This window comes from Pezoporus wallicus, unplaced genomic scaffold, assembly GCF_028554395.1.
Source record: "Pezoporus wallicus isolate ANWC-B61680 ecotype Strahan unplaced genomic scaffold, APGP_CSIRO_Pwel_v1 contig_6807, whole genome shotgun sequence".
In the NCBI taxonomy this organism is placed as follows: Eukaryota; Metazoa; Chordata; class Aves; order Psittaciformes; family Psittacidae; genus Pezoporus; species Pezoporus wallicus.
The window spans coordinates 1,325,203-1,353,150 of NW_026636431.1; the positions used below are offsets into that span (position 1 = coordinate 1,325,203).

The 27,948-nt window shown below is 39.6% G+C and overlaps 1 long non-coding RNA gene across 1 annotated transcript; it reads left to right on the forward strand.

The window, feature by feature from the left end:
- Window positions 1-13,795: 13,795 nt before the first annotated feature.
- Window positions 13,796-18,810, forward strand: LOC130594403 (uncharacterized). The gene is made up of 5 exons (XR_008971077.1): window positions 13,796-13,904; window positions 14,112-14,240; window positions 14,590-14,860; window positions 15,398-15,626; window positions 18,466-18,810. It is a non-coding gene; the product is annotated as an uncharacterized LOC130594403 (long non-coding RNA).
- The last annotated feature ends 9,138 nt before the right edge of the window (window positions 18,811-27,948 follow it).

The window sequence follows — 27,948 nt, forward strand, 5'->3', positions numbered from 1 at the left end:
AGGCTGAATTTGTAATTTCTGTACAGATGACAATAACATCTTTGTAGATCTTTTTAAATATAAATGAAATATGAGTTTTCTTTCAAGGTACAAAATGTCATTAAGGGCTCAGGTGGTTAAAATCAGCATGAAAAATACATGCTGCATTTTCCCTCCTTAAATGCAATAATGTAATCAGATTTCAAGTCATCTTACCTACCTCACTTACAGCTTTATGGAGATTAATTAGTTTTTAGCCCCCAGTCACATGATCTTTTCTGACTGCCATTTAGCTACATTTGCTATCTGACTTGAACCTGTAAGCTGTCTTCAGCCCCAGAGGACAGATTAAATTTTAGTATTGGTTGCCTTCTTCCTTTGATTTAAAGGTAGATAGTTATTGCCATAGTTCAATTATTCTTTGCTGTTAATTAGCTACGTGTTGTCATCATTTCTTTGGGAAAGGCATGTGTTTGAAGAAGGAGAAAAAGAGTGGCTCAGAAGTAGGAGACAACTTCTTTCCTGTGGCCCAGATAAGAAGATTTTTCCTGTTCAGGTGCAGAGCCATAAAAATGCTTTTAACTCACATCTATATCACCTCTTGCTGCTTTGTGTATGCCTGGCTTTTATGCACTGCTAATCAATACGATTACCTTCTTGCTTCAGTAAAACAAGCTGATCAGAAAGGAGGAGAGGAAATATTTCAGCTTTTCTTTCTCAAGCAGGAGAGATGCAAGTTTGTGTATGGCTGTGACTTGGCTTTTATTTTTAACTGTTCTCCTTAAATTAACTTGAACGGTTACTCTATAATGTGATTTTATGTAAAAGGAATTTTTTATTTCTTGTTGAGAATGATTTCTAAGGCCATTTAATATCTAAATAAATCCCTTTCTCCTCTCCTAAGTGTATTAGAAATGATAAAGTGCACTGGATAAAATAGTGTGTAGACAAAATCCTGTCCTTAATTCTGGGTATCCTGTTTACTTCAGTGAAAACCTCCTTTCTCAAGAAAGGAGAGTACATTTTGGCCCATGCTGTGAAAAGACAAGAGGCAGATAAGCTCTGGGAGAAAAATAGAGCAATTTTTATTTTTATTTTTTTCTTTACTGTTTGTGATTAAAAATAAAGAAGGAAATAAAAAAGGGATTTGACTGGTATTGTTACTTAGGAGGGTGTATAATTGGGCTTTTCAGTAGCATGTAACAAAAGATGAAAGGGGATGACTTATTCACACAGGTAAACCAGTTCTTGGATTAAAGGCACAGACAGTGTGGTCTTTTCCTTAGGTGAGAGCTGAAAGTGAGTTAAGATAATGAAAGTTTTATCTATTACGTGTTGAGAAAGCATTGCAGCCAAAAACATTGAGGGCTTTATACAGACATTACATGTGGCTGCCTGTTTGTCATTTGTTTCCTAAATTTCCCGAATTTGCTCTGCAGCAAACATTCACCTTGGTTAAACAGGACTCCACTCAGCAATATTCAGTAGAACTGCGGCATTTCCTGGCTCCGGCCATGAAGGCTCTGCAGGATTTTCACTGCTCAGGTGTTGCAAAGCCTAATCCTTATTCAGGAACCAAAATGATCCACTTTCCTTGCCTGCGGTGCTTGGATCCCTGCCTTTGGCAGTAGCCCCAGACTCCTGCAGAAGATGAAGACATCCCTCCATGCCTATAGATGGAAAAGCGCCAACATGGATGCCATCAGAAGGACGCAGCTGAGCATATGCTGAGAAAATTGTGGCATCCATACTGTACATGGGGAAGGGCTGACTGAACACACCAGTTTGTTGAAGCTTATGGCCCTGAAAAGGAAACATAGGTTTCCTGTAAATGTCATTCAGGGATATGCTAACTGTTATTTCCTGGCGCTGGATCATGATGCTTTCAACACATTCTGTTCATCTACCTCTGCTGCCTGCCTGCCTGGCTGTGCACAGCGATAGCTCTCCTGTCTTCTCACCTTTCCCTCCTCCCTGCACAACGCTAAGGTAAGACTCAGGCAAATTGAAAAAGGAAAAAAAAAAGGCTTGGGGATGGGGCATCAAGGGGAAAAAATTAGAAAAGGACGGTTCAGAGTTTTAGGCCTTTCCACAGCAGTCACTGTTGCAGGACAAATGCATAACTCGTGTGTTTGGGCTCCATTACTTTGACTCCATTATGAGTGAACTGTTCCCCTGGTGCCATTCTGCTATGGCATTTCATTTGTACAGATTGCTTTCAGCCGTAGTGCCTACACTATGGCTGCTCCACTACATAGTCTTAAAAGGTTCCCTATGTACCTTCTGCAATGAGTTGTCTCTTCAGCTGTCTGCATTCCTCATCTCCCTCCTTTCCTCCATCCTTCAGGTACTGTTTTGGAATGGAGGTGTCAGAAAGTGGGTTTCTGCATCAAGGAGAACTGGAGCCAGGCAACATTCTTATATCTGCTAGAGCGACAGCAGTTCAGTATCATACTGTCCATCTTATCTCGTTACCTGGTCCTTACTGTGCCATCCCTCCAGTACAAGGCAATTAAAGGAAAAGAGGTAACTGCTTACAAATGCATTAGTTTAGGCTGCGGAGGGCATTATTCCAAGGCAGGAGCATAGACCATGAGCTTTTGTTCTTGTAACAGAGGGGATATGTTATCTCTATTCCAATTCTACGCTGTATAATGCACCGATGAATGGCAAGTTTCTCTGGCTAGTGAATAACGATCATTGTTTCTAGGATAATGAGGCTCCACTCGCTTTTGGCTCTCTCTGAAAGACCACAGCACTGGTGAAGTAACAGTGCCGCAGGTCCGCCAAGTGTCTGCTGAATGCAGTGGTGACAGGCACGATTTTCACAGTTATCATTAAATGGCATGTGAGTGGTTTTATGCGCCATGTTATACTGTATCAACCCACGGTAAACAAGCCACTGGCTGCAGGACTGCAACCTCCTACCATCTACATTTTGCCATAATGCTATTGTGTTTGCTTGATTAGATTCCTCCTCCTACCCCCCTCAAAGTTAAGATAATAAATGGTATATTATACATACAAGTAAAAACAGAGCAAAAAGTAGATTACAATTGGGTACCGGTATGCTATTTATTTTGGGCAATTGGGATATGTAAGGCTTTTATTAACATGATAAGAAAGTCACTATAGCATAAAACTAAGCAGGTGTTCGAATCACATCAGGGCAGTCTGGAAAGTGCTGGTCAAAGATTCAGATGAAATCCAGTGAAGTTCTAGTGCCTTTGGAAATCTGACATCTCTTTTTACATGCCTAAGATTGAACCTAATCACTACTGTTTGGGGCTACCTGTGTTTAGGAAGTTCAGACCTAAGTGCTGATGTGTCACATTTGGTAATAAAAAGGAACCAATAGAGGTCTTTTTATCATGATTATTTTCACAAGGTATTTTCCTTAGCAAAAACGAACATGATTTCTATGAAAGAAAACCATTCCGATTCAAAATAGTGTGGCTTCCTGAGATGCTGCAGAAAGACCCCCTCAGTGGAGGAGGCAGGGAGCAATGTGAATGCCTGATTTCAGACAGTAGTTCTGTGGACCTGCTAAACAGAAAATATTGGAAAGGCATGAAAAAGATACAGTTAAAGAAAGCAATAGCAGTATTGAATTCTGTGGGGAACATAAGCCCAGGAGATGTTAGGGGTCTGCTGGAGTCTGGTGACCCATGGGGGCTCATCAGTAGCTAGTGCAAAAGGTGCATGACTCACCAGGGACAAAACACAGTACGTGTATTCCCTGACTTGCTGTGGAGTTTGGGGTGACCAGTTTTGGGTTTCTTTAGCCACCCTTCTTCTCCTTTGAGGTTAGATGCTTGGCATTTTTTGCACATTTGGCCTCTTTGAATTATTCCCTTTCTCCCATTGTGAGGAATGCAAAAAAAAAAAAAAATCAACAAAAGTCAGAAAGTCAAAGAAAGCAAGATTTACACCAAATGGATCTACTTTACAACTGACTCTGAGTGTGACCAAGTTTATTTGAGTAGTGTTCTGGGTTCAGCAGTAGCAGTCATGTTCCTCCTTCGTGGTAGCTGGTGCAGTGCTGTGTTTTGACTTCCAGCCTGGGAGCAGTGCTGGTGACACCGATGTTTTTGGTTGTTGCTAAGTGATGTTTACCCTGACCAAGGACTTTGTGAGGCTCATGCTCTGCCAGGGAGGAGGGGAAGCTGGGAGGAAGCAGAGACAGGGCACCTGACCCAGGCTAGCCGAAGAGGTATTCCATACCACAGCACGTCATGCCCGGGGTGGGGGGTAACTGGGAGTTACCCAGAAGGACACGGGCTGCTGGGTGGGACTCGTTTCTTGGCCGGTGGTATTGTATTCTCTTCCCTTGTTGTTTTCTCTTATCATTGTTGTCATTGGTGGTAGCGGTGGTGATTTGTGTTGTACATTGGTTGCTGGACTGTTCTTGTCTCAACCCGTAGGAGTTGCACTCTTTCGATCCTCCTCCCCATCCCTCATGGGAGCGGGGAAGGGGAGAGCCCCAGGGGAGGGGGCCTCAATTGCTCTCAGTCCAGCACCACTCACAGGGAGTGAGTGAACAAGCTGTCTGAATAGGGTTTAAACCACAACAGTTCTTTTGGCGCCCAACATGGGGCACGAGGGGTTGAGATAACGACAGATCTGACTGGATTAATGGTCACTCGTCACAATGCTGATTTATTGGCTCTCAAGGTTGTTCCTCTTGATCTCACAGTTTCAGTATATCGTATCTTACTTCCATCTGATATTTGCTGTATTAATGTTTTTCAAGTGTGGGGCTTGGTCTAAGGTTCTTGTCTCTTTGTACTTTATGGTAGTGACTTGTAATATAGTAGAATCATGAAACTGATCTGGCTTATGTTCCCAGTGTGGTCACCACCTTTATACTTTGGGAGGTATATAATAGAAGTGCTTAGCAATTACACATCTTTTCTCTCCTTCTCAGGTGCTCAACCTGTGAAGGAGACATCCTTTTACCCTCCCAGTCCTCCCCCCAGACCATTTACATTTGAGAGTTTTGAAGTTTTTGAATGGCCTTTTAATGCTGTTGAGACCTGTTTGCTGATCGTGATGGGGATCACCATGTTGGCACGCATACAGAGTGTGTTTTGCCCACGACTGAATTGAAGAGTTGAGCAGAGTCAGGTTTGGGTCTTGTCTGGGATCAAACGACGATGTAGGAGGACAAAGAGATTTTCCCTGAGGCTGGACAGCCATGAGGGGCAGGGTGTGTGGGATAGTATGGGCAAGTATCTAGGTCAGTGGGCCCCTCCAGTACTTTGGAATTTCACTACCGAACAACTGTAAAATCCAGAAGAATTAGTAAAACACTTAAATGAGGTGTGTGGTCATTCTGGTCATACCAGAGATGGACAAATCATGGCAACGTGCTGGGGCTTGGCCTATGCTTACAGGGCCTTGTTCAACACTATCCAGCACCTTCAAAAGGAAAAGAATGTCAGTGGATCTGAGGGCAAAGCAACAGTCAGTGCAGCTACTTCAGCTCCAAGAACAGCAGCTTCACCACACCCAGCAACAAGTACAGTCACTACTCAAACATCTCTGAGGCAAATAGCAATGCTTAATGCAAGGAGCCAAAAGAATTGTTGCTTCTTCCAGCCATTTCTAGAAGTGGAAAAAGCACGACATTCCCTGCATCACCTGTTAGGAATGATTGGTCATGTAGGACACATTATTTGATACCTCTTATTTACTGATACAGTTGAACTAAAGACCTAGGCATTACGAGACCCAGTTCACAAATATTTATTGCACCATACCCAATCTATAATATAGTGTCAGCCTTGTACCAAAGCAGGAGACAGTAGTATTTATGATTATTAGTACAATATTGAATCATCCTGAACCAATTACTGGTCCAATTACTGTGTCATTATTATCTTCTGAATAGGGCTTGATTTGTCTGTGATAAATATGATGCAATTAAACTACCTTTTTACATAATAAAACACTGCAGGTGTTTATTCTTAAGGGTTTACGGATACCAACAACCAATAGATTTAATTAAAAAAATCCTTGAAATAAATGTGAATTTCATTAAATTGTTCTAGCACTGGTGAATATTTTAAGACTATCTACTGAAAGATTCTCTCTCTATAATCTGTCTTAAAAGCTATGCTAAGTGCACAAAAACAATGACTTCAGCTTTTTAATGTTTCAATAATTAATAATGTTTCTTTAAAGAATGTGTAATTGGTCTGTAATAATACAACTTAAGAAACAAAAATTTATGTGGGTCAAATTGCTGTTACAGTTGTGTCAGTGTGAGGGATAAATGTACACTGGCTTAACAAAAAATCTTATTAAATTAAAAATTTTCTGCTTAATAATTTTAAATTTTATTTTACATTTTTTATTATTACAGCCATAAACATAATATTGACTTAACTCCAGTTTGGTACTAGCAATAGATACAGAACTATGTTGTGCTGGCTTTATATTATAAAAAGAAAAGATCATTAATGTGAAACCCTACCTGGAACTATTCTGTCTCACAATACTGTGGATAAATAGCCATAGCTTTAGTTATAAACCAGCTAAAGTCAATACAGTATAAATGTGTATGAAACCCATCACTGGGCTGGTTTATGCTGGTTTCCACAGAAAGGTGAGTTCCCTTCCCCAGCTTTGCTGCTGGACTGCCCTGTTTTGCAGGGTTCAAAAGAATGGTGATGCCAGCATTGCTTTTCTCCATCCTCACTCCAACAGCTGTATTCAGTTCTGTCTCATCAGTGCTGGGTATACATTGTAGGTGTTAAGTTTGTCTTTTCTTTTTTCTGCATGGATTGCAGTATCATACCATGTCAGGAGAAATAGCAGGGTTTCTGAAAACAGGCCAGATGTTTGGTTCAGGAAGGTTTTCTGATCTTGGGGCAGAAAAGGCTCAAGGTTCCTTTTAACAGCACATACAGCTAAGTCCAGTACAAGTAAGACCTCATAATCCAGTTTCACAAACACATTTATGCAAGGATGAAACAGAGTTAGGCAGGAGCTCCAGAGGCATGCTGATGCTGACCCCAACCACAATGGGTTCATGAACCCATGGCTCTGAGGCAGTGGAGCTATCAGGTCCAAGCTCATAAACTGCTCCAAAATAATGCATGCATTTATAGAGGATTTACTTTTATATCTAAATCATAGTTGGTAATTATCAAAAACGTTACAAGCAAAACAAACATAAACACAATCTCAGCCTTAGCTTGAACAACTGGATTCCTTTTCAGTTACTTAGTCTGGTTTCTCAGATCCTGAAGACATACTGCAGATTTTGGGATTTGAAGCATCCTAACTTCTGTCCTAAATCCTGATCCTATAGTCAGGTACAGGAGCTGATAGCTTGGCTCCCCTCCTCCTTCTCTGGCCATAGCTCTTAAGAAATGTTTACACTCTTTTGGGCTGTCAAAGATCTATTCTTTTGTGAAGTGAAGCTGCTGTAGAGTAGAAACAGCACGTAGGCAGTGCGTCTTTCCTTCTCCTGCCCCTCACCTCTTTGATCTGCTTTGCTGTTTTTCCCCAGTTCAACAGCAGATCTATATGCTCACATCTTGCCTTTGAGATGCTCATAAAGGCATTGAGGGATGCTGATGCTTTCAGTCCCACTTCTGTTCTTCATTCCTGTCTCAGAGGTTGCACACTGACCATTCTCACCCATCTTTGCTTCCTAACATCCAAGCATGGAATAACTCATACAGCATCACTATTGTTGGCTGTGAGGGACCCAACCAGAGGTACTACCACCACTCAAGAAGCAATGCACTGCCACTCTCCCCGCTTAGGGTCTTGGAACCAAAACCAGGAAAAAAAGATGAAATTTACAAGCATTTTTTACTTGTTTGTAAACTAAAATCAAGTTTGATTGGGCCAGAAACTTCTGATGATAGGAGTGATTAAATAGCAAAGGTCAGCTTTGTGCCTAGTGAACATCAGGGATGGTGCACTCCCTTTGATGATGGTGCTCTGATTTATATTAGTTGTGGTCCTACACTGGAGCATGGATCAATAAACACTGAAACAGAACCACATTGAGAAAAAGGGTTAAATTATGGACTTGTGAGGGATAAATAAACCCCCAATGAAATGCTAACCTAATAGAAGCATCCTGGATAGCTAATTCTGATAATTATTTCAAAACATCCACCACATTTGGGTCTCTCTGCCTTCAGGAACAGGGACCTGTATTGATAGTCAGCAAGAGTTTCTGTGGACTTTATCCCTGAGATGCGTTGTGTCTGCCATACAGCACTGGGTGGCATAGCAGGTCCCAAAGAAGAAAGTATTTAATAGATGGATAATTGCCCACCTTGTAAGAATTTGTTAGGAACCACGTACTTTTAGCATTTGTCACAAACAACTCCACAATGTAATAATGTAGGAAGTATCACTGATGCAATAAGAAAGAGATGGTGCACATTACACTTCTTTTTGCTGAATGGTGCTAAATAGCAGGGAGTTCCCATTTTTTGTATTGCCAGAATTTCAATAATTGTAGATGTACATATGCAGGGATCAATTGATAATTTGGAACACATGCCACCAATATCTCATTTTTTTTCTATATTTTTAAATGAACTAAAGAAGCCCTATTTCACAGTGCTAAGATTAAAAAAAACCCTCATTTTGTTTTCCTGTCTACTGTTAAGGAAGAAAGCTCATTTCTTGCAGCATAAAGGGATATTAATGAATGCAAAGAGCATTTTCCATATTGCAGGATAAAATTTACTGTTCTAACCAAAGATATTTTATATAAATTAGGAGTTTTTTTTAAAAAATAGAAAATGGGAACTCAATTCTAGACAATGCTTAATTTAAATTAAGTGTTAAAATAAAAGCAATAACACTGAGAATAAATTAATGAACTACAATTAACTATATTTACAATAAGTGGTTTGGTTGGAAACACCTATTCCCTACACTGATAAAATAAAACCTGCATTCTGCAAAAGCTGAAATAAGTTAAATGAAGATGCTTTTAACAAGGTTATTACTTAAGCAGTGACAGGTTTACAGATTTTAGCACCATTGGGTTTTCACAGGAGCTATAGCAAGTGCTAAAATAACACACACCTTCAGGTTCATTAAATTCACCAGTGTGATGAAATAACTGATATTTTTCTATATTACTATAGTGCCTCAAAGAACTGACTATAAATAAGATACACTAATAACAACTGTTTGCAGTGCTAAAACAATAAAATAATTCTTTCAGGCTAATATACAAAGGAAGAAATAAGCGTAAGGCAGACTGTTAACATAGTTGTATCTGGTGGCTTTTATTCTACTGGTATCATGGCTTCAATCATTTACTCATCTGAGAAATGCCCTATAAAATGTTTTGTCAGTCAATGTGTCAGAAAGAAACTTGTTTAAAGGCTACATGAAGAGGGGACTCCCACACCAAAATACTTTCTAATCTGATGTTTACTGAAGCATTTCTGAAGACTATCTTATGCGAAAAACTGATTTTTAAAAAGGAGTGTTTCAGATGATAGTAAATCTCACATTATACTCTGTTTTGGAAAGAACTAATGCTGCAAAAAAACAGATTTCTAATAAATCAGTGGAGTATGGCCTTTGGAGACCTGGGAGACATATGGACAGTAAAAGAGTATCTCAGGTTGTTCTGTGAATGATTCCATCTGGATGAGGGCTCGGTGTTATTCGCAGCCTCCTTCTCTCCTAAAACACCTTCAATCTTACCCGGAGCCCCTATCTCAAATGTCAGACCACCTGGGATCCGCAGCTGTCGGGCTGAAAGAAGAGCTGCTGGGGCGGCCCCGCGCCATGAGCCGCCAGCAGCCCTAGCCTGCTGCCATTGGGTGAAAATCAAGGGAGTCTGCACTTGCATGCAGCTTGGTCTGCAGGGTTTGCACCCAGTGGGGTACTTAATGCTTCATTCCCATTTATGTAAATGCATGTATAATTAATATATATTTAATATAAATATATAGGAGAGAGTGTGTGTTTGTGTGTGTGTGTGTGTGTGTGTGTGTACGCACACATGTCTGGACAAACCTATCAGTGTGTACCTAAAAGAGCTGGAATAACTATTTCCAATGCCTAGTTTCAGTGTTCACAGGGGGACTTGGGGCTCCCCATGCTGGCATAGGGGAAAAGCAGGAGTCACTCTACTGCAGTCAGAGGGTGCAAAGCCCATGCAAATGTAGAAAATCAACCCCAGGATACCGCAGGCCTGCTTAAATTTTGCAACACTGGGTGATTTACAATTTTGTTTTATAGTAGAAGTATACTGTATTTCAGCTATTTCTGTAGTACTAAAGCATGTTTAAAGTGAATGAAGATTTCATTTTAGGTGTTGTAAGCAAGGTTTGGGTGACAGTAATTTTGCTGCAAAGTGTGAAATCCAGCCACAGGGTTTGATCTTTCCCACCGCAAACCTGGCACATTGTGTTGGGAGTCTAGGAGCACAAGGTAGAGAAGCACTAAAGTTGCCAACTTCTCAATACCTTGTGCGACAGGCTTTTGGAGAATAGTCCCCATCCAGCCATATTTCCTAGCCTTCTAATTGTGCATGCACAGGAGGTGTGTTAAGCCTCTGTCAGCTGCCATATGATCTCTCCACAGCACCCAGTACCCAGTACCTAAAATCAGGAGAAAAACTCCCATTTAAGTCCAGCTTGTGGATTTTCTAACAGTGATTTCATCTTTTCTTGCTGGCTCACGACAATCTGATTTCATGAAAAAAAACCAAACCCAAACCCACAACAAAACCAACAATCAAAAAAAATATCTGTAAGCTACTAGTTTTGTTCACACTATAGGGATGAGTGTGCAGCCCACCATGCTCCGGAGGCAATATTAAGTGAACAAATAGCAATCTTTAATACCTCAAGGGGGCCTACAAGAAATCTGGAGAGGGACTTTTTAAAAGGGTGATAGGGCTGGGGGAATGCCTTTAAACTGAAAGAGGGTAGATTCAGATATTAGGATGAAGTTCTTCATTATGAGGGTGCTGAGGCACTGACACAGGTTGCCCAGAGAAGCTGTGGCTGCCCCATCCCTGGCAGTGTTCAAGGCTAGGTTGGATGGGGCTTTGAGCAACCTGGTCTGTGGAAGGTGTCCCTGCCCGTGGCACGGGGATTGGAAGTGGATGGTCTTTAAGGTCCCTTCCAATCCAAACCATTCTATGATTCTAGTATGAGTCTGTAACTTCTGGGTGCACGTCTCAGACGAGTGGGATGTGTATGGTGAATTGCACCTGGGAAAAAAACTTTATTTTTTCACATACTTCATAACCCCCTTGTAACATCTCTCTGAGAAGATCCATATGACTACTATATTGGTTAATAAACAGTGTCACAGTGATATTAAATTAATTGTTTCTCCTTAGGCACATAATAGCTGTGACTGGCCTGTGAATTAAATACGTTTTAGAAGTTCTTTATCTTAGGAGTTCCCCTCACCTTGATTTTACACAGCCCACACTTAGCAATATTGAGGAAAATGTTGGAGTTATTAATTTATTTAGATTTTTTTGTAAATGGTGGAAAACTTTGGAATTGAGTTGGTTTTGAGTGGCTGCTGGTTGTTAATAATTCATGCTTCATGTGAAAAGAAAATTGATCAGAAGCATCCTGGAGAGACCAATCCATGCCGTTTCTGTGATCAGCTGAGACACAGACTAAATATGAGGCATGAACTGAAAGATATTGCTGAGAAAAACAGACCTATCACAAGCCAAGTGGTGTGGCTGGCAAGGGATGTCAAAGGGAAGAGCATTGTGCTATCCTTTGAAGCTCAGTCATGGAGACAACGAGGTAGGAAAAGATCCTGCAGCAAAATGTGGTCAAACATTCTCACAAGGAGAACGAGAGCAGCTTCTTTTCCTGAAGGCAGCACTCCAGATCAAACAGTCCTTTGTGGAAATGTTCAAAAAAATCCCCAACACCTCATCCTGGGATGAGAATGAGCTCCAGCACCTGGGGCTGGATGGACAGTCAAAGGAGGAACACTGGGGGACATCTGTAGATGCTGAGGCTGAGGTTGTGCTGGAGCAGATGAGATGGACCTGTTCTGTAAAATGTAAGAGTTTATATTTTCTGATAAAAAAAGAAGTTCAGATATTATTCTCAAATGGAATTTGGAAAGTGTTTGCTGAGCTTTAATCTTACCCTGGATCCACTAACTCTTCCTTTGTTTCTCTATGCTGTTCTTCCATCTAAAGTAACTTCTGTTAAATCAGAAATCACACATATCCGACCCAGAATTTCACAGTCTCTAAGGAAATGTTCTGAAGGGAGGTTTTCTGGAGCCTAAGCCTTCACTCAGCTTTTCAGCTGTGAATGGGTTCTCCTTTCCATGTGCTCCCTACAGAAGGAGCCTGGGCGAAGGATGAAGGACTGGTGTGAAGGAGGGTGCACAGAGCTTGTGACAGGTACCTGCTATTTGTGGAAGAGTTTCTGTTTAGAGGCATGTGCTCAGCTTGGATAGGTAAGCCATCGTGTACTGTTAGAATTTTTTTTCTCAGTCTTTCTTTACTTGTTTTAATTGCCACATAAATTAATCTTAGATGTACTTCTTGTCTGTGTAAGTATGAGCTATATAGATATATGCATGTACATATTTATGTGTAGTTATCAGTCTCAGTATCCTACTTGTTAAGGTAATTGTGTCATCTAAATTCTGTCATACTTGGTTCAGGACAGATTCATTAACTGTTCCTATTACCTTGGCATCTGAACACCTATTTCATTGAGGTAAATCCAGAATAAATCCACTAATTTCCCATGTTCGTTCACCATTATTGCTTGGAAATAATGAGAGATGCTTATACTCGAAGAAAAATGAGACATCTGACACTGAAAATTACAGTTAATTTTTATGGTATATAGAGGTAAAATAATTGAATTAGTATGGTTATACAAAGTATGTTCTGTATCTTGGAAAAATAACTGATGATGACCATATTCCATGAATATTGTTATTATTATAATCTCTTGCATGTTACATATATATATATATATATATATACACACACACATATTTTATATGTATATATCCTTCCAGCATATCAGTCTATCTGTGGGAGGACCTTGCTAGTAGCAATATCATGCTGCATTTTGCTCTCCTTCACAGCCAGGTAGAGTGGGAGGAGAGCAAGGATCTATGGATACTCTGACTAACAATCTCGCCATCTACTTATTTATGCATTCAAATTAACAAAAGGAAAATAAAAATTGTAATAAGGTTTCTCTATACGTAGCTGAACATCATGAGATGTTTGACAGCCTTTGTGATGGGTGTAAGGGAGTTGCCATTTTGTTACCTAAGCAAACGGACTATGTTGTATATAGTTTGTCTTCTTCTTAATATTACCCAGTTTATACAACCTAGTTTTTCTTACCCTGCCATTTGGCTGTTTGTAAATAATGAGCTATGATATCCAAAAATTAGGCCAAAAATGGATTTTAAATTTTCTCACCTCAAGAGAGAAGTCCACTGGCACCCTGAATCAACTAGGGTAGTCTTCATCTGTGGAAAGCACTTTTCCTCTGCCCATGTTCTGGATTCAGTCCAGAGACCAATTTTCTTCTGCACTGAGGTGGGGCATATCTTTAAGGGCACATCAGTGCTGAGCAAACCACTGTGCCATCAGGGAGAATCCCATGGTGACACATTGTTCTCCAAAAACTACTGCTCTGGTCCATAATAGACAACAGCCTGGTGCAAAACCAAGCTGTTTACATCCTAGAAGCACTATATACTAACCATGAAAAATTGTTTTACTCTTAACCCACCTGAGTGAAATGCTGATTTGAGTTACTGCACCCCATGTCTATGTCTCTGTCCCTGAGATGGCAGGCCATGAGAAGCATACACAACCTGGGTGCAAGTAACTTGTCAGAGCAATAAACTGCCACCACAGTTTGTCAGTCCTTGGCCAGTCTGTTGAGAAGCTAGACAAGGTGCCAAGTTTAAAGCTGTTTGTAATGATTTTCCACTTTGTTGCTGAAAACTGAAGTAGGAGTGGGAACATGCCTGCTTTGGCCAACCAGTAATCAGTGCTTGAAGGCTATAAGCACCAAAGTACTTTTTGGCCACTGCTGATTCATTTTCTGTAAATTTAACAGGGGATTTGTTATTCTTTTTTCTCTCTTTTTTTTTCCTTGCAGATGCAGCACTTTCTGCAGCTTCTGCGAAGTGCCACATCCACAGGCTGGTTTAGCAAAGGCCACTGCTCTGCGTCACTCTCCCATTGAGCCCACATGAAAGGCAGGAGTCTGGGCAGAAGCAGAGACAAGGTTTGTAAAGTATTGCTCCTTTACAACATCAGGGTGATAGGGCTGCTGGCATTTTCAGACACCTTTGAATCATGCATCATTGAATCCTGGAAAAGCATGCAGAAATATTCTCCATTCCCCGGTTTGAATTATTTCCATGAAGGTTTGTCCTATCTCCGTACACCTGATGTGCAAATATCCATCAGGAAGGGAACCCCTGTCCCTGGTTGAGAGTCTGGCAGTCTCTGCAGTGGTTTTACACAGGTTATCTAAAGGGGACAAAGTTTCACAGGCGAGGATTCATGTCAGGATGAATTCCTGGGTGAGAAGAACTGTACTTTCTGTTACGTTACTCTGCCTCGTATTTCAGCTGGGAGCTTTCGCACATCTCATAAGCTGCTTCGAGCCTGTGCCTTTGCAAAGTGGAAAAAGGAATTGAAGAATGAAAAAATAAATATTAAAGCACGTAAGAATTAAATATCACCTATTCAAATAGCAATTATGCCGTTGAAAACAAGATCACCACACCTGTACAAGAAAAGACAACCAAGCCCACAACATCTGTTTGGATCCACCTGCCAAGCACCTGTTTTGCTGTTTCAATGCCATTTGATTGCTGGAGATGTAGAGGCTCTTGTGAGGTAATGAGTGATTTTACATTATGCATGATTGAAAACAGGTGTTCTAATGCTCTACAATTCTATGCATGAATAATTCAGTTTGTTTAGAGCAAGATCTTTAAAAGAAGTATGGTCTTTATTTTTTTTTATAAATATTAAGGTTATTCTCTGCAGTGTATGGTGGCTGGTCTTTTCAGCAAGCTCACTGATGACCATTTTTGTATAATTTTATGGGTAGGAAATAACACTGTGAAAGGTAAAAAAAAAAAAAATAATTATACCTAAAGCACATAAGCAATGAAATTGAAAGGTTTCTTTAGCAAGGAGGGGAAAAAAAAACCTGTCACTGTTTTAAGGGAGAAAGCCAGATGACTTTTGGCAAAGCCTGCTTCTCAACACTAACAAAACAGCCCAAGAGCTTAATTATATAGAGGGGTGAATGTGCCTCAGGGATAAGTAAGAGCCAGTCTATCTCTTGGTCCGAATTCCAGCTGAGTCTGAATATGTTTAAGAATTTGGGTTGCTTTTTTCTCTCATTTTCCTCATGGTTATGAAAAGGTTTCTTGCGCAGTTGTATGCTTTGTGCTGGTTGAAGATGGCTACAGACTCAGGTCCTTATCTGAAGGGCAGTTTTCCACCTTGAGAACTGTAGTATAAAACAGCCCATGCTTCTCACCATGGAGAATTCAGTGGCTGCTTGGGATCATCTCCCAAAGATGAGAAAGTTGTGGTAGTCCAAACTGAGAGAAGCAGATGAGCTTGTAGCATTCTCTCTGTTTCTTCCAAGGTAAGCAACACAGCTATACTGCCTCATGGTTTCTGACAGGATTGTTTTGAGACGGGGTGAGACAAGCCTTCAGCCTAAGTTTTTCTTACCATAGCTTATATGTCTGTTCACTCCTTGCTCCCTCAGCTAGAGCTGTAATTTAGTTTAGGAATAAGGTTTGTAGTGTCAGTTTTGGTGTTAGGTTTTGTTATGGGAATCTTCTGCTAGGAGCGGCACTGAGATCGCCTATGAATTTCCCAGGGAAGGTCTGTCATGTTTGCCAGTTTCCTAGCTTCCATTGTAGCTGCTCCAGCAGCTTTTGGGGTCCACAGTCAGTTTGAATTCTGTCTTGAAACAAAGTGCTTAGATGCTGCTAGAGGGTATTTTGTACCTGGAAGGACAGATTCTGCACCTCTCAGGATGGGCAAGGTTCAAAAGCAAACGAAGGGAAAGGGAATGCCGGCCCTGTCAAAATATTTTGACGAGCAATGTGAAACCTTGATGAGGGAAACAGAGTAGAGAAAATGAGAACAGAAGCTTTCAGATCTTCCAAATGGTCATGTCCTGACCACTCCTGTTGCTGAGACAATGAAGTGGGAAAAGAGTAAAAGAGAAGGGCATGAAATTACTCATTTGAAAGGAGGAATGAACAATGGAAAGAGGCTAAAAGCAATTATTAAAGTATGATACAGTGCCATGTACTAATTTAAAAAAATGTACCTGGGCTCTGGAACACCAGTATTTAGAGCTGCTGATACATAAAATCTGAACAGGTTTGGATCCAGTGACTGTAGAGTTTGGTTAAATAACTTCAATGTGTGATGTCAGGCAATAGAAGAAGGAAAATTCAAGAATCCAAAATATCCAGCTGTGATGCAGGACCTCACTCAAACTCTGCGGCCCACACTGTTTGGGAGATGTCAGGTCAGGATTCCTGCAGGACTAAAGCAAAGACTGTGACCAAAGCTGGCTAAGCATGCAGCCATTTAAAGGTTTTACTGACGTGGATAGTAACCTTTCAGTATGTTTTTATACAGTAAGTTACAGGAGACTGCAAATTAGAGTTTATGATATCTTACCCATTCAGCAACTGACAAAGTATCTAAGGAAACCTGACCTGCTTCACAGACCATGAAAAAAATCTTCATGTAAAGTGAAAAAGATGAATTACAGTATTTTACAGAGAGGTAGGGGAATTTCTCTCAACTCAGATCTTGGGTTAATTCCCACAACAGGTGAAAGAATATTTCACCAGGCTTTACTGAAATAAAAGTTCAGAAAATTTAATAGATGAAACCCTACACGCCAAGGGATAAACTCTACTCCCTTTAATGCATTGGAGCCAATGTCCATGTCATCAGTAACATGGGTAGTAATCAAAGTGAAGAAAATAAGGGAAGAGATCTCTGAGGGAAGACAGACAGCAAGGACAAAATATTGTAAAATATCTGAAGTGTGGAGAAAAGGTGTTTTTTTTTGCTGAGATGATTAGAAAGAAGAATACATCCTGGTACTCTAAGTCTCTGCAATAAGGAGAGCATTTTGTTTTCACTGGGAATTGTTGTTCATAAGAAGAAAATAAATCAAATTTCATAATTATAGCATGCTGGATAGGAGAGAAAAAAATAAAAAGGATGATGTGGCATTTCTTGGAGATGCTGCTGCCTGGTTTCCTGAGGGGTTATCTGTCCTGGTGCAGATGTTGGAAAATCACTGTTTCCACTGAGCATCTGGGAGAAAGGCAACAAAAGCAGCATATTTCTGCTCCTTCCTGACTTCTTCCCTCTAGTTCATAACCCATAACAGCAACTGAAGGCTTCCTTCATGTTGGTAGAAGAATTTTCTATGGCTCTAAACCTCTCTTTTTTTTCTCCTTCCCCTCCCTCCCCCCCTCCTCCTCTGCCTTTTCCCAGTAACAGCTGTTTTATAAAACTCCTTATCTGACTGGTTTAAATTAATGTTAGGGATTACTTTCTGGTTTGTACTTTAGGTCAAGCACATGACTCTCCCAGAGACACATCTTCTCTTACCTCTGCAGAGGCTTCTCAGTAGCAGTGAGTGACAGAAGGTGTCAGGATCTCCTCTACCACTTTCCTATTTCCATTTCAGTTCTAAATACTGAGGAGACACATGCAGCTAAATCCTGCAAGAAGAAAGTGTATTCCTTACTTATACTATGTGGGGTAATGATCTGTGGACCAGGTCAGGTGCCCGCAGAAGGAGAGGTTTGTGTTTCTACCTTCATTCTTTTGTGGCAAACCTTTGCTATATAGTGTCAGAAAAAAATAGAGTTTTCCAGAAAAAAAAAAGCCCAAAGAAAATTTTCAGCATTTCACCCGTATGATCCAGATCTTTTAGGAGGTTTCCAGATGATGCACTGGAAAGATGAATGTTGAGCTCCCTGGTAGCTGTGTTGCATATGAAAACATTTAGTTTCTGAAATATTTCAAGGGACTCAGGTGCCAGCTGTTCCACAAATTGAAAGTATGTATTTGCCTTTTTATATATATATATATATATATATATATAAACCTCCTGTGATTATTGGGTAACTATTTCTTGTCATATTTACTCTCCCAACTTAGTTGTCTTTGGTTTCTTTTCAAGAATAAGACAGGATCTGGTGAACTTAAAAGAAATTTTCCATTGTCCACTGGGAGATCTAATTCCCTGGTATCTCTGTTGTTACAGTATAGGGGACATAAGAAGGTACTTTGTCTAGGAACCAGTTTAGGTACCATTTCCTAACCAGTAGGGCACTCCTTCTTATTCACAGTTATAATCATGTTGAAACTGTCAAGTGTTGTTTCCACCTCTTTAATTTGTTCTCAAACGAAATCCTTTACTTCTTTCTATGCAGAGGCTGCTGTGGCCTGGATCTCATCTTGTCTTTTAGTAACATCTTCCAGATTTGTTTTAAACTGATTAGACACTGCTGAAGAATCAGCTTCTCTCCCCCGGACAGTACAAAGCCAAGTGTTGACAGAGCTGGCTCCTGGCCATCAGCTATGTGGTGACGCAGCACTGCATCTTTTGACAGCCCCAGTTTCCTTTGGGGCACTCTGAAACATTCACACACCCTGATGAATTAAAATAAAATAAATTACAGGGTGTCAGAAAGCTGCAATTAAAAAAGAAGTGTCGGCTTGACCAGAGCGTTGTTTTAATTAAAGGACTTTTCCTATACACTCGAGCAAAGAATCTCAAAGTTATTTCTGCCCTTCTAATGTGGCTGCATTTTCCCTCTGAATTTTGATTGTGAAAACCAGAAAATTATCCTTTTTATTTGGTTACTGAGAGGAATTATAGGGAATGAGCTCAGTGAATTCAAAATTCTCTTACTAAGAGTAGGAAATGATGGTTATTGTTGTCCTTCCATAACTAAATAAATAGCTTCCAGTGCAGTTTAGACGTAGAGACACTAGTTTCTGGTACCTACCTAAGCACAGGGATGCATCTATGTCACAAGGATCACATGTATTGCCACCACCTGGATTCTTTGCTGGATGGACATCATCCTCTCTTTAAGCATAAGGAAGAAATGCAGAGGGTCACAGTACCAAATACTATTTCTGAGGTTCATTTGTCCCTAAAGGTTAACAGAGGTCATCAACAAATATATTGAAATAAATTAAAGTTAGCTCTTGTATTCGAGTCTTCCCATCACAGTGTCCTAAGAGAGGTTCTGTGGTTTGACACGTAATTAATATGTTTATCTTAGCTTGCCTTTTTTTTTTTCTCAACAACCATCACCATAATAGGCAAATATAAACATTTCATCAAAGAGGCTATGTTCTATTTTGCTGCAACAATGTTACTTTCCCAGCTTTCACCAGTGACATGAAGTAAATGCCTGAAAAAAAACCCTCCGAAATTTTCTCATCACTTTTGCTTGAAGCTGTGTTATGTTTACAGACTTGTGGAACATGTGCTCTCTTGCCTCCTTTGAGTGTCATGGGAACACAAACTGAGGTCTGATCCGGTAGCACTGCTCGGCTCTGCCTGGTGCTTCTCGGGGGTCCCATAATCCACCCACAAGGTTGTTTCAGTGCAGGGCGTAAAGTTACATGCTCTTTGCCAGCGTCCAAGATCTCAAACACATGGACAATCAGGCTGGCTCAAGTATTAAAAGCTGACGGATTTTCAGACAAACATAGCTAATACTTTTGTTGTTTGTTCATGTTAAAACATTAAAATGTCCTCATTACTCTAAATTACATTGTTTTTAACTTATGGGATACTTAAGGAATATTTGTAGGAATTACTGGCTTTAGCTTATGCTGTTTGTAACTCCCTTTTTACAGACTTAACTGGTCAGGTAATTTCCACAGTATTGTTTTTTGGCTCCTTAACTGGATCTTAACCAAGATCACAAAGTGCTTCTGCAGAGATAATGGAGCACATTCCTGTATCCTGTGAAATGTCAGTTATATATCTAGTGTTAGATGTGTAGTGATAACCTGGGTAGAGCTGCCAGATGCTGTAATTTCTTGCTCAGGACTACCAAATACCCTGAAGATACCAAGACATCTTCCAAAAGAAGGAAAGAAAAAGAAAACAAAAAAAAGAAAAAAAGAAGAAAAAAAAGAGAGTGAGCAAGACAGAGAAAGTGTTCAAGCATTCCAGTTTGATGATTAAACAATGTGGCCTTTACCTCTATTTCCTTATAGGAAAAGTAAATATAACACTGTTAATTAGCACCAAAAAATGGTAAGTTAGTTGATGTCAGTAACAAACTTTTGCTGTAAAAACTATTAATTTTTGGTTTAGCCAATATATAAATCCAGGAAAAAAAAAATACAGACATCTGAGTCCAACCAGCTGAGTAAAGCATGATGATTTAGCAGAAGCATAAATTGAAAATGGCGAGTAATACAAACAATAGCCTTTCTTAAAGGGGCCTACTGGAATAAGTAGGTCTCACAGGTATTTGATTTGGAGCATGTAATCTTCTCCTTTGAGGATACTTGTGAAAGTTATTCCTGAACGTTCACAGGTTTCTCTGCTTTTCATTATAGGTTGTTTTTTTTTGGTTTTGGTTTGGTTTTGTTGTGTTTTTTGTTGTTGTTGTTGTTGTTTTTTGTTGTTTTTTTATTTATTTATTTTTTTTTTTTTAACAAGGGCCAGAACTGCATGCATGATTTTCTGCGATATACTCACATGGGAGGTGTTCTTGAACTGGCCAAGGACACATTGTTTGCAAGAAGGTCCTGTCAAGTATCCAAACTCTTTGTTGAAGCTTCCATTTTAGATGACCCCACAGAATGTGAGAAAACTTTCTTTTAGGGGAATGGCTTCTTCTGGCCAGAGTTATGTCCAGAAAGTCTGCTGTGCTTGACCTGTCACTGAAATGCCCATTGCAAATGAATTTAAGGGTGGAGGCAGGAATGACTTATTCATGTTTTCTCAAGAAAGATGCCAGGATAGGACTCAAGCCCTTGCTCTGATTTTTTCCTATGCACAGAACTACCTCTCTGGTAAATAGGATTTCTGAGAAGGTTGGTTGGATTTCTGGGCCCTGCATCCTGGAGAAATCAAAAGAATTTGGGTCATCTTCCTCTTTTGACTTAAAAATAGCTCCAGTTAATGGCATTTGGAAAATGAATATCTTTGAACGCAGTCTTCCATTTGCGAAGGGGCAAAGTTTATAGTTTTGGGTAGAAACCAAGTGAAAGTTAGCTGGTTCATTGGGGGATTGTTTTGAATTTCTTGGATTTGCTAAAACTCAAAAGTCGAAGTGAAACTCAGGGGATGTGAACCCGCTTGAGCTGAAACCAAAAAAGCAATGTGCCAGATCTCCCATGCACCAAAAACCACTGGGTTCTCACAGTTCTCATCCAAACAAAAATGTACAAATATAAATCAAATATCCTCTTTTGCTCCTTGTAGCTTTCATGGAAACAACACAGAATATTAAAAAGATCTGCTCAGTTTTTGCAGCAGCAACTACCAAAATATCCTGTGATCATTTGATAGCTGGCAGTTAATATCCTGATCTATTCTCTTTAGTCAGTAATCCAGTCCTTTCCAACTAACACTCTAAGTTGGCATGCACAGCACAACCCCTTAAAATCTTCCTCGGTTGTACAATTTCACAGGGAAGACTCTGCGTACAGTTCACAGTCCTTTACATTTTTGCTCAAGGAGCCAAAGAGGGAGATGGATTTGCAATTATATGAAAACTGCAAGCAGTGTGATCAGTACAAAGACAGGACACTTAGCCAGTATATGACAAGCTGAAGTACTAGGAAAATATTTAATGATATTTTTTGCCTGTGGTTTACCTTGTTTGAGAACATATCATGGCTCAGAAACGAGAGCAAAAAAAAAAAAAAATCAATGTTTTGCAGTGCCATCACTCATCATGTACCAAACAGTTTCTAAAGCCATAAAAAAGTGCTAGTCATGGAAGAACAGCAAAGGTTTCATTTGTAACTTAGACACACTTGTTTGTAATAACATCAGCGCTTTTAAATGTTGCCAAGTTGCTAAGGCTATCTCTTATATACAATCTTTTAATATTCAAGTGTTAAGAAAACCAAGGTAATAATGTTAAAGAAATGTTAAAAGAAAAAAGTTTGATCAGATGGTTAAAATCCAGTCAAATCAAAGACAACCTGTTTATGACCTTTCTATGCTAAAAGCTAAAAATGTCTTTTTTTTTTTTCCACAAGATTAATTACCATCACTTTGGGAGTAGTGAGCTGGACATTATTATATGATGTCAATTAATGATTAAAAAAAAGGTGGTTTGCAAATGTAGCACCATAGTCCCTGGTGCATTACATCATTTCTGAAAGATCTTAACACGTGATAAGCAAAGAACATTTTAACCTAAAAGTCTGAGTGTTACAACCTCCTTTTTTTTTTAATACCCTATGCACAACCTTTTGGCCTTGAAGTCACTTGCAATAAAATTAAGAAGTCAGAAAGAAAAGGAAAAAATAACCTCTTTTTGTTCAAATATATCTGCCTGTTCTGCTGTCTAACTGTTAATGAAACAAAATGAGTCACTATATATGTTGGAGAATTTGTTGTTGATCTTAGTATGCGCACTGTTCTCAGTGAGATTCATCATAAAAGTCTCCTGCTTAGAGTCATAAGGTTGCTGTGATTCAGGTATTATAAACTGTATAATGCAGTTTTCTCTGGGAGAGTGCCTTGAAAATTTCATATGCTGAACGAAATTACTACCGCACTTGCCTAGGCTCTGCTTTCCCAGATGGGGTGACAATGATCATTTATGTGCCTTGTTGAATTCACTGAAATACTTAGGAAAGGGTTTACCTGTATTTTATATCTCCTTCTGTTATAACCTTTTCTGCAGCAAGTTTTATTTCTTTGTCAGTAACATACTTACCCTGATCCATTTTCCTAAGGGCTCTTCTCCAAAATACTGTAGAGCTTCCTTTGCAAATGAATGATATGCATTTAAAATACCTTTGTAATAATAAATACCACATGAACATATGTATCAAGCAAAGGATTTCAATTTTGATGACACTTGCTTCTCAAGAACAGACATTCTGGAAGAAAAAAATGTTGCCAGCCCCAAATTGATTGACATTTGTTTACTTAACTCTCTCTTCTTGAAAGTCTGCACACCTATTTCAACCTTGAACAGTTTCCAACTGTGGTATACTGGAACATTTTTTCATTTATTAAGTTCAGTGTTGCCAACCCAAACAAAGAGTAATCAGTGATGATCCAAGCAGACCAAGCTGTCTAGCACCATACAATGTATCTGCATGCTAATTTTCAAATTCCCTCACATTTCCAGAGAACTAATGGGATCATTTTCATTCTGTTACAGCAACTCAACAGTTACTGAATCACCATCTGTGTTTTCGTTAACCTGAATCAGATATAAATTCTGTTATTGCAAGGTAGAGCAGCTTGTTTAATGATTCTTAATCTTTTCTTTAATTAAATCATGCAGCCAACCTGAAAAATCTATCTTAATGCAAATTAGGAGCTTTTTTGGCATTCGCTTACAGTAATGCACTAATAAGGTTAATTTATGAAGGTTCTCTTCCAGTCTGTACAGATGATATTTGTTCGCTGCATATTTTTAGCATATTGTCCCTTTTTGTAATATTTAAAAAATAACAATTAAGAAATAGTTATTTTTATTCGCACAAAGGAGGGAGGCTGTGATCTGCTTATTGTTTATTTGAAAGTTAGAGCACAGAAAATGAAAATCAGTCTCTTCCTTCTGTAAGCATCAGGCCATGCAGATGCAAAGGCACAATTCAAGGGCCTATTGAATTAAAGGGCCTCAGACAAGCACTCTTCTGTCTTTGGCTTCTGGAGAAAATCAGGCCTCAGTTGAGGTAATCATCTTTAAGATATCAGGGGAGATAAAGAGTTTCTCTGAGCCCCTTTTATTTCTTATTTTTTATCTATAGGTGTGAATTTAAAGAGTAAATGGTTTTTGTGAAATAAGCCTGAATACATTTTTCAGTTGCACAATTGCTTCAGCTCTGGGCTCTGATGATCTCAGTCAAAAAAACCTCTGCCTTTGTGAGCATTCCTCCTAACTACAAAATTAGTTGAAATCTGTTCAAGTTGCTGAGTAAAGAGTAAACTTTTTTTTTTTTAAGTTATTTTTCAACACCCACAAGTAAATGGGGACAGAAACTGAATTTCTACACATGGTCTTTGCTATTTAATTAAAATTACAGAGACTGAAAAGTTTACAGCAAAGTTATTTTTGCATAGGAAGACTACAGATTCCTGAAATCAGGAGTTCTTTTCATAGAAATTTTCCTGTTCAGACCAGGAATGACTTTTTTTTTTGTCCCAGTTCTAGGAAAGGGCTTCTCAGCTAGAAACTGGAGAAGATCGTTCCTCTTTTGCAAGAGGATTGCCCAATCACAGAAGCAGTGAGGGCAGGCTCATGGAAAGGGGGAGACCTAGCTCAGCCCCTTCCTTAAATACACTCAGTGGCAGCTGAGCCCTGTCCTACCTTTTTCTTTTCCCTTTCTGTCTTTCCAGTCAGACTTACTCCATGGCTGACTCTATTAACTATTTGCATGGCCCAAGACTGAAGCTTTTGCCCAAGGAGAAGGGAATTTACCGGAGTTGTGAGTCTGTGTTTAATTAAAGCAAATAGCAGGATGGAACGGGTTCAGGATGGCTGCTTGAGAAAAACCTTCGTTCAAGTTCCCTGTAGCTGGGGACTGGAAACCATATCTCACACAATTCGTGCAATGTCTCCTGGGTTCTTAAGTATTCTGGAGTGGCTTTTTTTCTCCGGCTTTAGGAATTTTGCTTTGCCCACTTTTATGTTTTCTTGCACCCACAGAAATGGGAATGTGAGAGTTTTTCATCTTCCTTTTTCCCCCCATAGAATTTGGAAAATTGTTTTCCAGCCATTGGTAGTCCTTCCTGTGTAATATTAAGACAACAAGAATAAAAAGTAACTGTTTCCATTGCCATTTAATTATACCTATGTGTTCTTAAATGTATTACATGCTTCACTTCATGCTTCACCCACTTTTAAAATATGCAGATAAATGAGTATCAGCATATAAGACTCTTTTAATGCAGACTTATGGTTTTGTACACTATTTTCTCTAAAAGGAAAAAAAACAACAACAAATCACCCAATAAAAAAACAACCAAACCCAACCCTAAACAAGCCTCAAACCTACTAAAATCTAAAAGAAAATTACTGATACCAAATTTTGGATGATTTCCTGGGAAAAAAATATAGACAGATTATTTCCCACCCCCTTCAAAAACACTTAAAAAATGCCTGACACATCCCTTGGTTCTTTTCAGCAGCGAGAGAAAATGAGTATTTGACAGTTTCATTCTAAAAAGCAATATTGGGGACATCTTCAGTTATTTTTCTTGTTCTGTTTTTTCTTGTTCTGCCTGCATTTTATGGAAGGGTGACCAGCCTCCAAGGGACAGCTCAATACTTGACAGTGACAGTATCTTCCTTACATCAGAGCATTTTCTCAGATATTAGAATAACCCTGTGCTCAAGTAACAAGTGTTATGAGATTACTTCTTAATGAAGGTACTCCATGAGGAACCCCAAAAATCAGAAACTGAGCTTCTGAATCACGAAGACCTTTGCTGTTAGGCCACCATGAGAAAAACAGGAATGAAGACTGCAGCAGACGTTGGAGACCTGTCTACCACACAGGAAGAAAGGGAAAGAACATGATCACATTTGACACTAAAAATTTTCCTGGGTTAATTGCCACCTCACTAAGCAGAGAAATTAAGGTAGGGAGAGCATTCTTATGATGACAACCTTTACCCAGTGGCAACCATTGCATTTTCCCAAGGCTGAAGACTATTTAGCCCTTACAAACCCTATCAGTGATATGCAGGCATAGCCTCCAGAGATAAGCCCACATTTTTGGGATACACAGGGCAAAGGATGGACTGCAGTAGGTCACTATTGAAATACTTATAGTTGAGCATGGACAGTGCTGAAATGGCATAGCTGGCCTGAAGTCACATCAAGGTCTCCTGACATTTGCATGTTTCCCCAATGGCTTTGTGCAGTAAAGTGTTAAGTTCTCCTGAGCGTTTTATGTATTTAAGGCAGGAGTTTTAAAATAAAGAATTGCAACCTTAGAGCAAAGCTGCTATTTTGAGAATTTTAAACCATTATTGACTCCTGTCAGATCAGTTTCTAGACTTATTGACTCAAGAAGTAAATATAGACTGAGAGAAAGCGAGGTCAAGTCAATATTTATCTTGCAGATCAATACATTTTGATACTAACCAAAAATTAAGCTCAATAAATGCATATATTATATGCAACAAGGTTAGGAGAGATCCATTCAGAAAATTTGTCAATCTGAAATTTCCCCATGGATTCCAACCTTTCGGATTCAATTTACATTAGAACGTCTGTCCCTTTAAGAATGCTTAAGTGGGAGTGATCACAGTCCCGGTCCCCCAATCAGGTTTTCATGCCCTAGCTGAGTAGCAGCAAAAGAAAAAGGGAGGGAAAATGAATTGAAAAGAAGGTGTTCATGGGAGTTTGGTTATGGTATTGGGAGGAGGCAGTTAAATTTTGAAGGTGGTACTGGGACTAAAGTAAATATGTAATGTAATATATGTAATCTAATATTTTAATGCAAATATGAAATAAAAATGGAAAGATGTGGAGGTAGGCTTGCAGGAAGATGTAGTATCCCCTTCTGAAAAGAGGGCTCAGGAGTTTTTGAATTGCAGCAAGTGGGATGCAGCAGTGGTGCACATTATCACATACTGGTTCTCAAGCACCATAGCAGGTGCTTCATGGCCTCCTGGCTGGGCTGACCAGTGCTATGTGGTTCTTCTGACCCAGGAAGCTGGACACATCCAGTGCTGCATATTGCAGGGTGGTGGTATGAGCACATGTTTGTCCTTTGTCCTCCTACACAGCCATAGCTGCCCCATGTGGGGGCAGACAGCATGGTAAAGGAATAGGCTCTGGGCTACACTTTGATCTACTCACCTGCCTGCAGTCAGCCACAATCTGCCCCCACTCCATCCTTCTGACACACTTCCTCTTTGGAGGACATTTTCCTGAGCATCTTTAAAGCTATGAATCTACCCTTTAGGGAAGACACATGCTCTAGCAAAATGAATTTCAAATGTGTCGGGATATACATGAAACATTTTTAAAAGACCTTTCTCATTTTTCTTTTCCCTTCCTTTATTTTTTTGTCTTTTCCTTTTCTTTTTTTTTTTTTTAATGTATTTTTCTTATTCTCTTTTTTTCCTTTCTGTTTTTTTTTTCTTTTTTTTTCCTTTTATTTTTCTTATCTCCCTAAGCTTCTGAGCACAGCACTGGATACATTTGCACCCTAGATAGCAGCAGTGACCTTACATTTACATAGCGCCTCTCACCCCAAAGGATCTCTGAACGCTTTGCAAATTTAGCACAAGATGCTCTCCACACTCGGAAATTGCTTCACCTACTGCTGGAGCCCAGCCAGCTCCTGGTGAGAGGAGCACAGCACCTGATTAACAACACTCACAACACTGCACAACAACTCAGGGCAGGGAGTGGAGAATACCTTCTCCAAATGAAACTCCATGAAGAGTTTAGGCAGGCAAATGTAATTACCCAAACTGGAATTTGGCCAGAGCAATGAAGGTATGGTGGATACTTTCCCTGGAAAAGCTGAGAGCACATAATCAGAAGGAAAGGGCATAAAAATGATTGAATGTTTCTTGCCTTCTCAGAAAACTTCCTTTGGTTCATCTGGAGGAAATACATTGGTAAAAATAAAACTTATGCATCTATGCAAAGGCCTTACAGATAATTTCACCGTGAATGAAGATGATAAAATGATATACTAATCGGTAAAATATGATTTCATTT